Below are 13,716 nucleotides of genomic sequence, written 5' to 3'. Positions count from 1 at the left end.
TGCACAGCCACCCCACATCCATCACAGCCCAGAAATTTAAGGAGCCAAATTGGCCTCATCTGTCTCAATGTTGGATGCAGATGGAGTTTCTTCTGCTGAGGGAGGTGCAGTTAGTCACCCCTGCTGCCCCCACCTCTTCAATCTACTGCCTTAAAGCCAAGCCAGCCCGCGCCACTCGCAACACTATAGAGCCACGTTATAAGGCCAGCTGCTGGGACAAAGAGGGCACGGCGGTGAAGTGACCACTACACTGACCACACACACACACACTCACTCTGCTTCATTCACTTTTCTCTCAATCGCATTTTTCTTATTTTCCATCTAGCCTCCATTTTTACTCACTCCCCCGCACTCTTGCTTACTCATATTGCCAGTGCACACACAGACGGACACACACACACAAATACACCTACACAAACACAAGCGGTGGTGGCCGTCGCGCAGCCTGCAGTAAAGCAGCCTGGTCAGACCTGGCTCGTTAATAAAGGCCCTAAATGAGGCAGCATGCATAAAACATGAAGCGCCGCGTGCTGCCGTAATGAACTGCTGCTCCATAATTGCATCTCAGAGCCGTAAAATGAAGACAAAATATTTGAAGAGGGATTCTGTCACCTCTCTGCAGACGCAACACTAATCACAGGCGTTCTGCGGGGCCCTCGGGTTCTCCCCCTGACAGAGAGCAGGGGCTAAACGCCCAGGGTGGCGACATTGGCAACACCCTCCAACTAATGGGACATAATTGAATAATTGCTGATTAGAAAATAGGGGGAGAGGTAATAGTAAAGCAGTGTCCACTGCGTTATCTGAAACGATCCCATTGGGAGGAGGAATATGATAATATGGCAGAGTAAGGGATAACAAAAAATTCAAATCTGCTATAAAGCTAACACCTACTGGGAAATGATTTCATTAACTTAAGGGCTACTTTATTATTGTTAAAGGATAATAGATGAGATGGTGCAAAAAACTGGAATAGAAAAGTGTTGTTTGTACTTGTTCAGGGAACCAGGTGGACGAACATATTAAGATAATTCAGCCAGGCAATCTGTTAGTCACAGGAAACTGAACTGGACCGACTAACAAAACCATCCACGTAAAACATTTATTGAGCAATAATGAAATAAAAAAAGAAAAGAAAATACACCAAGCAAAGAGCAATGCCATAAGACAAATGGACAGAAGGACAGATAGACAGACAGAAAGAGAGAGACACACACACACGCGCACACACACACACACACACACACACACACACACACACACACACACACACACACACACACACACAGTGACAAGCTCAGAGACAGGCAGGCCTCTAGATGAGAGATTGGAGTCCCACCCAGGGGTGTCACCCAGACAGTTAGAGAGTTGCTGTAGTGACAGGGTGGCTGCGGTGACATAATGAAGGTGCTGTGGTTGTCACAGGGGGTCAGTGGTGATCACACTGCCCAGCTGAGGGGGGTTAGGGACATGTATAATGAAGCCCACCAATGACAAATGGCCCTCAACTCAGAGCTGAGGCATCTGACAAACTCAAACTCATCACTCGGACGCCTGCAGCGCACAGAGAGAGACACAACACAAACACACAGACAGACAAGACTGGAGCCCTGCGTGTGACAATTTAATTATCTCCAGTGTGTAATCATAGTGGTGCTGAACGTGTATAGCTCCTCCATCTATTCTTCTTGTGAATGAAACCTCTGGACCTTTAGAAAGCCTCGCTTCCCGTTTCTTTGCTCAGCTTCATTTAACGAGTCTTTTCTCTCACCTCTGGCAGCCTCTCCACACTGTTGAAAAAGGGGCCCTTGATTTTGCTGTTGTGGCACTACAGTGGCAAGTCAGAGGTTATCAATACAGGCATTGTTTCACATGCACAATGGTACCAAATTAATTCAGAAATCCCCCCACCTAGAAGTATTCGGATGCGTGAGCAAATACAGACTCTAGAAAATGCCTGATGCAGATTCAAGTCAGCAGGCCTGATACTGGTTTAACAAGCTGAATTCAATCAGGAGCGAGGACTGTATATGGCAAAGAAAGAAACTGTATTGGAAAGCCAGAGTATTTTTAATGTGACAAGCTGACCACCTACTACCAACCTGACATCTTCCATTTAATATTTTCAGATACCAATAGGCTTTGTCTGAGGGTTGTTTTTCCACTCTCAGGGTCTTGCTTGCCTCGAGCACCACCACAGCAGCAGGCCAATTCCACCTTAACTTTGTTACCCAACTTGTTACATACAATAATGTCCACGGCTACAGAGGCTTTCCAAACCACAGTGCGACATGTGGAATAGACCCGGGCATGGAAAGGTCCTGGGGAGGATGTTTGTCTAATGATTGTTGGAAGGCTAACATTCAGCCCTGCGCCCCGAGCAACAAAATCCCCCTCGGAGCACTGAAGCTGTTTATGTTATTTGTTATGGATGTCAATTTCCCTCTATTTAGGAGGTAATTTAACTGGACAATACAGTAGGATTGCGCTCTTGTATGGGGATTGTTGTCCCCCTGCGTCGAACGCTGGACAGCTGCATGCGAGTCTGGATGTAAACAGTGTGGGTCACTGTCAAGACTGAGAGGGGCGCTCAGCTGAGCTGCAGAGAAACCTGTCACTACAAAGTTGTAGTATTTTGATATCTAAATATTAAGACCTGGTGGATCAAGACGATACTCTGATTTGATTATTGTTAAATTCTGTAACTGTTTATTCATATGCTGAATTTACCAAGAAATAGTTAAAGCACTAATAAATGAATGCATTAAACAAAAAAAATGCAAAAAAGAAGATTTTTTTTTTACATTTATCTTTAAAAGAGGACGCAGTGAAAACCAGGCTGTCTTATTATTATTTGCATTTGATGGCTGTAAGAGTATGTGTCTAGTGTGTGTGTGTGTGTGTGTGTGCTGGAGGAAGGTAGGGCTAGACATCAATGGCGAGTGACAGCTGCCAAATGACAGTGAGATTGAGGTGGGAATGCAGAAGGACAATGAGGGGCGGAGAGGAACATGACAGTAACAGCAGCTCAGATTAGACTGAGATCACACACACGTGAGCGCACGCACACACATACGAACATGCGTGCACTCGATTCCTGAGCACACCGCCGCCGATCCTACCCTGCGCTCGGTGGGGTAGATGGGAAACGCGGTCCTGTAACGAGTGCTCAGTGTGTCATTCAGACAGATGAGAGGGATCACAGAAATCCCCCCGTTTCTTCTTCCTAATTCAAACAAACAGGGTCTCTAAGCAGAGCCACATGGCTTCTCCTAATGACTGACATTTTGTTTAAGAACCATCCATAATGACCTGGTTTGAATTTAAAAACTTGGTGTTTATTTCGCAATGAGCTGCCAATATTCACCAATGCAAAATTCCAAAGTGCTTGAGTGACTTGAGACTGTTGACTTCATGCTTTTTCTCTCTCTTTGGTTTTCCTGTTTTGTACATATTTGGAGTGGCATGGCTGTGGAATTAATGACAGATTGCCTGAACATGAACATGTTAAGCATAAAGTAAAACAGATTATCAAGTGATCTCTTACACTCATGCATTTGATTTAGCATTATTTCTACAAGTGGGTTCTAATCCTTGGTATTTTGGACTCAGATCTCAACGAAATGTGTTCCTTATATTCCTGAAACGATATTTCTTTATATCTGGCAGCTTCATTGACTGAAGGCAAATTAATTATATTTAATTATATGAAGAATCATTTGGTCAAAGAAATGCTGACATATAGTTTCAGAATAATCATTAATGAAGACGCAGGAAGTTTCAACACAACATTTAAAAATTGGAATCCTTAATCTTAAAGAGGCGATAGGCTCGTGGCCAAGTGCAATGCAGGTGCATTTATACCTCCCCTATAGCAGAAAGGCATTTTTATAAGAACTAAATTGACTAGGGAAATAAAGCAATTACAAATCACAACAGCACAAAGATTAAACTTCTTTTGAGTCACTTGATACAACGACAATCCAGTAAAAAGAGCCAGAACGGAAAGCATCCCCCAAAGACATTAAATTGTTGCAGCCAATTAATAATCGCCTCATTTTAACCTGCTGCATGCACTCATGCAGCCAAAAATCAATCAAGGTCCACTTTTTTCATATTGATGGACTGTGCAGAGTGAAAGAACGCCAACTCTAAACTAACAATGCCACAGCCATGTACATAGATGGAAATCAATTGTAATTAAAACTGAACAAGTGTTCCGCTTTATACACTCAAAGAGTGCATTGGTCATTAAATACATTTTCATCAGTTATCAGTTAAAGGTTTTAAATGAAGTCCATAGCTTCTGCCTCCTTTGGGATAGCAGTCAATGCCTCCACACTTGCGTTGCAAATTTACCCGCTTTGCAATCAAAAGGCGGCTAAATTAAGTATCAAACAATTTAATGTTATGTGTCACTCTCTAAAACGATCTGTATTAGAAGCACTTAATTAAACTTTCAAATTCAAATGTACTAATCAGTTTGCAGCAGAGTGGGCGCTTGTTTTTCCCACATGAAACGCTACGGCTGGCCAGCCCGGCCCATTGCCTGCTCATTAACATGAAGGTGTGATTTGCATTTCCTGATGGACTGTTCCAGTTTTTAATATCCCTCTTTCTGCTCTTACATCAATCATAGAGGAGGGAGGCCACCATAGGCCACTATTAACCCTCCAAATCTGCCACAAAACAAATATTACAAGAGTTCACTAATTTGGAGATCAAAAAGCCACTTGTCCATTATATAATTGAAATGAAGGTGGAGTGTTGCACTTCTGAAGAGCTCTATAATTACCAGCTGTTAATTGCACACTTGTGGTGTCTCACTTTTAATTAAAAAGAGCGGCTCGTTGCTGGACGATAAGCAATGGTGGAGAGGCAGCAGTTTAATCAACAAAGCAAGAGGAATTTGTTTCTGCTGTGGCCAGCAGCGGGCTGGAGAAATCTTCAAATAACCCAGGGAGATTAAAACGTGTCCATTAGGACCAGTCAGGTTTTATTTGGGGTGGCAGGAGCGAGGTGCATTTGAAGTCGTCCCGCTGCAGAGTCCTCAGCGAAGCGCGGCTGGGGGTGTGGGTCTAATCAGTCCACTGCTGGCCCTGAGCGCTCAAGTGGAGGAATTGGACCCTGCTGGTGGTGAGAGTAGGAAAGGGAAAAGGAGGGAAAGAAGGACAGAGGGAGGGAGGGTGCAAATGAGGGAGTGGGGAAGGAAAGGCACCCCAAGATCACTCTCCCTCTTCTTCTCTTACTTTCTCTTCCCTCTTTTCCTGCCTGAGCCTGTTACCTGACTTAATTTTGTGTCTAGTGTCACATTGAACCAAACACTCTTTACATGACACGTTCTGCTTCCCAAACAGGCTGTTTTGTTCACACATTAGTCACCGAGAGACAGCCTCGCAATCTGTACAAGCATGAGATATCTCTGCAGGATGTGCTGGTGCCCTTAGACAATACATATACAAGCACCTATTTCATGACCTGTTGAATCACGGCCACACAGTATAAACCAAGGAGAAAAAAAACAACAACTTCTGTACTTGATAGTCCCAGCATGTGGCTATAACTCACACAGTGTTTATATGAAAGAGACAGTTACCTTGGTCAGCAACTCTGGGCTGCTGCCAGGTCTCCAAAGCTCTCGGTGCACCAGCCGCATACAGTACATGACTACCAGAGTGTGATAACCTCATCCACCCTTTCTCTGACCCCTCAGCTCCCTCACCGATAAAACTGTCTGCCAGGAAGTGTCCTTCACTACACTTCCTCCCTCTCATGCTCAATCAACACCTGTCACCGCGGCGATGAGTACCGTGACGGGGAACGCACTGCCTCAAGTGGCTGCTGCACATCTTAAAGAGGTGTGTTGCTAAACTTTCAAGAATCTCATCTTTGTTATTGCTTCTTAGATTAAAAAACAAAACAAAACATAAATATGATTTATAGTAAATTCCATCCAGCTTGGATTATTATAAAATTTAGATCCCAGAAGTAATACCAGAATCACTATAGGGGCTTCCCAGACCCCCTGAGTGTCGCAACTCTTTTAGATAAAGGGCTCTGGGTTTATCTAAGGAAACAGTTGCTGGGGCGAGGATGGTCTGGCCTCACTGACAGATTAGTCCAGCCCAGGCCCACTTCCTGCCTGCTGAGGACACTAATTAGAAGGAAGGACTGACACCACAATAAGAGCTGACAGTTGAGTGCACTTAGTCCAGCTTCACACAATCAACCACTGTATTAGTACAGCAGCCACGCCAAGCCATAAATTTCATCACATTAGCCAGTGCTTATCTGATGTGACAAAGTTAACCTGGATGTTGTTTAGACAGAGAAGTACAAGGGGCAGTTCTGAGAAAACTGTGAGGGTGCTGATTTATCAGTGGAAGTATGTGAAGTGTTTTATTTGAAATTTTATCAACCTCACCTCCACCCACCCTCCCCTTCTCTCCGTCTCTCTCTCTCTCTCTCTCGCTGGCCTCCACCTTCCCACCTCCCACCCCTCTGGTGAAACACACACACCCACCGTTGGAGACAAAAGTCATTGTGAGCCTGGCCAGTTCCCAGTGTTAATGACATCCTGTTTACAAACACGTTGAGCAGAGTCTCAGGGGTCATGGTCACTCACACCCTCACACTCTGTCCATCTGAGTCTTATATCTTATCCCTCTATTCATATGACCTTTGGCCTAATGAAGCATTCAACACCACTGCCCCTGGGAACAAAAAATATGAACACTCAAAAAGGATGTAGATCACTTGGCAACACTCTGCAGAAACAAACTGAAACAGAGGCATGTACGTGCATAAAAACACAATGAAAGAATAAGTGTGAAAAACGCTCACACACACACACCTGAACTAACCTTGCCCTGTGCGCTCGTTGCAAACACGCACATGCAAAGCAGCGCTATTATTGTAATCCCGAAATCACCAAATGAAGGAAAAATGTGCCATTACCCAAAGGGCAAATTTACAGTATAGTTACACATACGTTCATGTAATAGGCTGAGCTGTTTTACAACACCAGCATGAGCTGAGCTATTGTTTTATTTTGAGAGGTGCTGGCTGTTATTGGATTGTTTTACACTAGCCGGGAGAATTTTATTCTCTGTGTGGTGTGGAGTGTTTGACTGAGTCAGAGAGCGAGCGGGAGAAGGGGAGAGAGAGAGAGAAGTGTATCTGCATGTGTGGTACTCATAAGCTTGTGTAACAGCATTTGGAGTGTGTCTCGTGGCTGTTGAGCTTCTGTTGGTGTTTACTCATCAGGAAGCTAATGTCTCCCCCACTGAGGGCCAGCAGGGGTCCTCAGGTACTCTGGTGGTCGCTACACACGCTAACCCTAAAGCTACAGCCATGAAATCTGCCCTGCTAAATATTGAACATTACAACATATGACAAGAATCACAACTTAAAGGGATGGTTCAACATTTTGGCAAATTCGCCTATTGCCATAATCCCTATAGGCATAGGGGTAGATTCATTACTTTTAATAATAGGTGCATGTTGTTTTGAGATCCGTGGGTCAGAGATGCGAGCTGCTCAGTTAACACAATGGAGGTGAACGGTACAGGTCCTCTGTCCCTCAGAAATCCACGTGGCCCCTTGTGGACGAGTTGTGACCTGCACATTCACTGCGTTTTGAAATAATCATGTATAATGGGCTTTATGCACAGCTCCACTACTTCCTGAAATAAACCAGCTCGTTTATTTCCAGTCTTACATTATTGGACCAACTGATTAATCGAGGTGTGCCTTAGCCTGGCTCTCGCCAGACCCTTGTAGTTCCGCAAAGCTACACTGAGCTCCACACAAGGGTCTGGGACTGCTCCATAGGCGATTCATTTCAGAAGGAGGGGCCTTGTAAAAAAATCTTGTATGTGATTGGATAAACCACTTGTCCGTTATCTTGAATGACGTGCTACTTCAGCCACTCACTGCGAGCCGCCATTGTTGTTTGACTCAAACAGTCGCTTCAGCGCTACGTCACACCTCAGAAAGTCCCGCCCGGCGATCCTGATTGGTTCATTATTTTTTGCTCCGGGGAAGAAGTTTGCATTGGCCTCGAGTCCAGACCCTTGTGTGAAGCTGAGCGTAGCGCCTCTGGTGGAGCTTTGCGGAACTACAAGGGTCTGGCGAGAGCCAGACTAGGTGTGCCTGACCATTGTTGTGAGGTCAGACACACCTGGATTAATCAATCAAGCTGTGCATAAAGCCCATTATGTAACATTACGACACACAAAGCAAACACTCTGAACTACTTGTGCTTTTGAAATCACTCCGCCGAGCAGCCGTGTCTGGAATGTAGTTCCAGCTATACATTTGATGATTATTTCATAGCATAGGTCACAACTTCTTCACAAGAGCATTTTGGAGTTGTTGGATTGTGTATTTGATGAGTTCTGGGGGACAGAGGACCTGTACCATTCACCTCCATTGTGTTCGCTGAGCAGCTCACGTCTCTGCCCAACGGATCTCAAAACAACATGCACCGATAATTAAAGGTTACCCCTATGACTATAAGGATTATGACATAGGCGAATTTGCCAAAATGTTGAACTATCATTTTAAATCTGTAATGTTCTACTTCTAATAGTGAACGGTGTTGCATGGTGTTTCCAGTGAGACCTCTACACTGTGCCTTGTGTCTTTCATGTGCTTCTGCGAGCTTTGGTGAATGAGAAAATGAGAAAGCGGGCATTTTCTCGGGCTGTCTGTGGTTGTGCCAGCGGGTGGAGCGGTAAGTTAGCACGGGTCGTATGCCACAATGTGCCTGTCAGTCCATGGGACGTCCCAGAGGAGAAGGTTAAGAGGCAGCCCCCACCAACCTTACCCATCCATCATCATGACACCACAAGCTGCAGCCATGGGAAACCCACCACTGGCCAGTCACTCTGGACCAGAGTTGGAACGGGAAGGGGGAGACAGGAGTTGCCATCCATTAAAAACACATTGTTTTGTTTATTATAACTAGTTAATGAGGTTGAAGTGAAGCCTCGCTTTGTTTTTCAAACACTTCCAGAGGGGATTTGGAGGCAGACGGCCCCGTTGCTGGGTTCAGGCAAAGCAACTCATAAGGGCCTGCGTGTTTTATAATGGATGTCTATAGATTTTATGAGAGTTGGCCATGTTAGGAGTGAGATCCTTGGTTCTTGTAAAACGAATCGTTTTTAGGGCTTTTTTCCATATGCTGAGCTCAGACTCTGAAAATGTTTTCTTCAGCTTGCCATCCTGTCGTCTTTTTCTCCAAACCAATCGGCTCCATTTTCTACCGCCCCCCCCTGTCCAACAGAAGTCTTGTTTTTGACTCTTCATCCAACATCAACATCAACATACATAATTGTTTAACGGTGGCGGCCAGCAACTGTGTACCACTGTGTCAATCAAAATAAAATATATGTTTAAAAAGAAATGAAAACAAAAGAAATACTGGAACTGGTATTTCTGGTCTATGGATGATGTATTTTCACAAAGCATAAAAAAACAAAGAAAGCAAAGACGACTATTTTTCAAAGTAGTACGTTAGCAGCATCAGTGATGTCTGGAGCCAGAGGCCCCCCTGCCTCCCTGTCTGGTGCAGATATGAGAGAGGGCCCACTCCCTGTCCGGCCGCAGCAGGGGCCCGGGCTGCCCACTGACATGCCTACTTTAATTGTTAGTATTAAATCACTTGCACTTTAACTCCAGATGGTATCTGCCAGGCGTTAAGATCTTTAACAGTAGAGAGTGTGCACTGTGAAAATGTGAAACACCCTTGGGTGACAGAAAGATATTCAACCTCACCCTCATAGAAAGTGAGATGTGTGCATGTACACACACATGTCGTCAGATTAAACAAGCACACACGCACAAACACAATGGAGTCCTGTATTGCGCTTGATTGTCAGTGGAGTGGACAGACAGGCAATTGGACTCCACCCCACCCTGACTGCTAGCCACCCGTCAGTCACCAAGCGCACCGCACCACCAGCTACACCACGAGCTGTTTGCTTTAGGAAGGCAGCTCCAAGCCAATTAAAATACACTTAGAGCCATGTCCGACTTGTGTTTGGAAAGATAATATATGTCCAGGAGTCCAGTCAACACGGTGTGAGCGAGCAAGCGAGAGGGAAGCACTCCGCATCATTGTCTCAGAATGTACAGCGTCATTAATGCACAGACAAGATACTTATCTTGACTCTAAGCAGAATTCCAATTCCAATTTTTATCCCCTCCAGAAAGAATAATATTATCTTTGATTTCATGGTCCAGCAGATGTTTATGCTGCTTAAAAAATATCTGCCTATATATAAAGGCAACGTGTATAGATATCACTTTAACTGTCCAAGCAGGACTAGTGGTGCACTGTAGATCATGGTCTCTCCTCTAAGTTCTATAAAAAAAAAAAAAAAGGCTCAAAGTGTGACTGAAAACATTCATCATCAGAAATTAGTAGCCTAATGCACAAATGTGAAACACATGGGCCTACCATTAAAAGTGAAAATACATAGACTTGGACAATATGCAGAGAGTGAGAGAGTAATGACATGCACACACACACACACACACACACACACACACACACACACACACACACACACACACACACACACACACACACACACACACACACACACACACACACACACACACAGATGCAAAGGGCAGAGGGTGCTGATATGAGTGGTGGTGAGTGGTGAGCAGAGACGGGAGCTCCATGTCTGTTCAGTGTGTTTTAAGAGTGTTTAAATGAGTGAAAAGTCAGTTATGGCTTCCAGATGGGGGCCGGTTTGATCCGGATCATTCTGACAGGGCTGGACTTTGATGTGCTGCTGCCTATTACTGACATTACAGGGAGACAGGCATATTTCTCCCTAATCACTTCCAACTCCTCCACACCAGTCCTAGGCTGCATACGGCCTGCACCGGCGGCTGCATGGCCACACCACGGCTGCAGCGGGTGTCTGTGTCTGTGTGTATGTATCAATGGCACTGTGTGTTTAACTGTGTTAGCCCAGCTGTGCTTTTGAGTGAATGTGTGTATTTGTTGCACTATATATATAAAAAAACACTTTGTGGCCCACTACTATGGACTACAGTGCAGCGTAGCATGTGGATATAGATTTGCCTGGAGTAAATTAAGCAGTTAAATTAACATTAACATACACATTCATAGCAGAGGCTGTGGTGATCAAGTATGTCTGCGTTTGTGCTCAGGTTGTATTTCAGCCCGACTCTGAATGTCCTCCTGACATTTCATCATAAACCCACAGTTTTGAATGAAAAGCTTAGGAAAGGACAAGAGAGCACAGTATAATAGCTTCATTTATGCTGTGGGGAGCATTCCCCTGGAAACATCCATCTTGTCAGGCAGGTTAAATATAGTCCAGACAGACAGACAGACAGTCAGACAGATGGACGGACAGAAGGGAATAATTCCTCCACTTCCCTCTCCACCCACACTCCCCAGTAAGCCCAGTGGAAGTCATTTCTCAGTGACCACAGAGGAGGAGGACCAAAGGGGGAAAAGGAGCGTCACTCTGCCCTTCACTACTAACTCCGTGACCCCCCTGAGACCACCCCTCTGCTACCCCCCTCACAAGTCTCCTCTTCAGCTCCCAAGTTTTTTTGGGGGGGAACTGTGGAGAGGGATGAAGAGTGGAGGAGTGAATCAGGCCGAAGTTCCCCCTCTTTATCTCCCAACGGCAGGGGAATGCCAAGGGGCCAGCGCTTTGGAATCCGCTGTTTTGTCTGTCTCTTGGGGAAAGCTGGGCTCAGTCCACTTGGAGAAGCACAGGGAGGTATTCAGAGCAAAGTCTGGAGGGCCCTTCTGCTGACAATGGTGCAGCCTGGGGACAAAGTGAGTCCTTGATGGGGGCTCAGTGGAGAGGTGCAGGTGTCTGAGGTGAAGAACAGTCTCTCAGGCATGACCCACTTATCCAAAAGGAGCTTCTCTCTTCTCTTCTCATGTTACTTTCTCTGATCACATTCCTCCAAACAAGATTTTGTTCAGATTTTTTAAATATATGCAAAACGGCCATACCAACGGTTCCTCTTTCGCTGCTGCTCCAAACTATTATGAAATGTCATGAAGTCGCAATTACACGACTTTGTACAGTCCTGCTGTGAACCACTGTCTGAGCTCAAAGTGGGTGAGACGACCTGCTTGGTTCAATCTGCATAAACTTGGATGATGTCACACCACGGTTAACACTAGTTACAGACAGTTTGTGAGGGAAGAAGTTCTGGTTTGCAAATCCACCGTGCAACCAGAAATGTGAGTGTGTCTTTGAGTAATACAAACGGAGCGAGACGTCTTTTTCTCAGTAATTTAAGATTATAGACTGTATTTTTACTATTATCATTAGATTTTCTTTACCAATCCCCCTGCTGCTGAAAAAAAAACCTAGAGTAAACACTGCATACACCTCACTCTGCTGTCCTGAGACTTGCTGTGATGATACACAGATGTCTGTGTAACCTAAACATGGAACTGGGTACAGAGACACTGGTCCACTCATGCCAGAGAGGGAGACAGGAAAAGGCCTTTGACCCCAGGGCTTCATTCTACATTCCTGGCAATTGCACTCCATCATACTTTGTGCCGGAAAAAGCAAACATCTAAATAAATCCTGTCAAACCATGTTGTCCATCTGCCGGCAGATAAGATGAAAAAAATAAGCCGAGTTCCATAAACACAAACATAGGGGATCACAAATCAGCGGTCACAGTCAACCGCAACCATAAATTAGCCTCGGAACCATTTTTAGCATTTAAGTCCAACGGGGAGAGGACAGTGAAAGGAGAGGGCAAACCACTCTTTAAAATCCCATCACTGCTGTCACTCTGGGCTCTGCACCATGAAACAACACTGGGATAACATCTACATGAGCTGGAGGGGGAGAACAACAAAGATGTAACCACTGAAATGCTGGCGGGCCTCTGATGGCAGGGCTGGGTTCCCCGGCATACAGGAGTGACTTCAGTGAAGTGCAGAAGAGAGGGAAAAGAAAGAACAAATCAAGTCACAGCCCCCTAGTGGAAATATCTCAACTAGTTCTGTTTCTGGCATATTAAAAAAAAATTGAATTCCACTATTGTGAGAGACTTGTCTCATTAAAGAGTTTCACCTTAAATGTGTTAGTTTAGGGACAATTTAGTCTTTTCTTTCAAATGCAGAGATGCACACTTTGCTTGAGGCTGCACATCAAGATGTTGATAAAAGGGGAAAATAAATCACTGTGTTGTGTTTACTATGTTTTCTCTCTAAATTATACTTTAACTGTCCTGACATATTGAAGAATATCTTATGCTGGATAACAAATGAATCCCTCAGACATTCATTCTACAATGTTTTCCCTTTATATTACATGGGTAAGAGCCTCTGGGAAGACATTACCTTTGTACAGGAGCTCTTGCAACATGAAATGACAAATTGACACTAGCATCACGCTGGGCTCTCAGGAGCCGGCTATGTGTGTATTATGCTGCTCTAACTCTCCTGGTTGGACCATGCACAGCCTCTGAAATTTCACAACCAGATTTATCTTATTTTCCAACTTATTTTCATATCTATTTCCTTTTCTTTGTGAATTAGGCAGTAAATAAAGCCGTGGGGCCCCGTGCATAGTGAAATCAGCTGGAATTGCAACATTAAAGAATGCAGCTGAGGTGTAGCCGGAGCCATCCTCCTGGATTTGGGCAAATTCAGCTGATGCAAAACAAGGAATTAATTTGAGG

General features: G+C 44.7%; 1 protein-coding gene across 15 annotated transcripts in view; it reads right to left on the bottom strand.

The window, feature by feature from the left end:
* Positions 1–13,716, bottom strand: part of mecom (MDS1 and EVI1 complex locus) — a 135,662-nt gene that overhangs the window by 100,489 nt on the left and 21,457 nt on the right. The gene's annotated exons all lie outside the window — the stretch shown is intronic.

The sequence above is a fragment of the Trachurus japonicus genome, chromosome 13, assembly GCF_045865225.1.
Source record: "Trachurus japonicus isolate A0001 chromosome 13, Traja_1.0".
Taxonomy (NCBI): Eukaryota; Metazoa; Chordata; class Actinopteri; order Carangiformes; family Carangidae; genus Trachurus; species Trachurus japonicus.
Note: the sequence above shows the minus strand (reverse complement) of the source record. Positions and strands in the feature narration are given on the sequence as shown.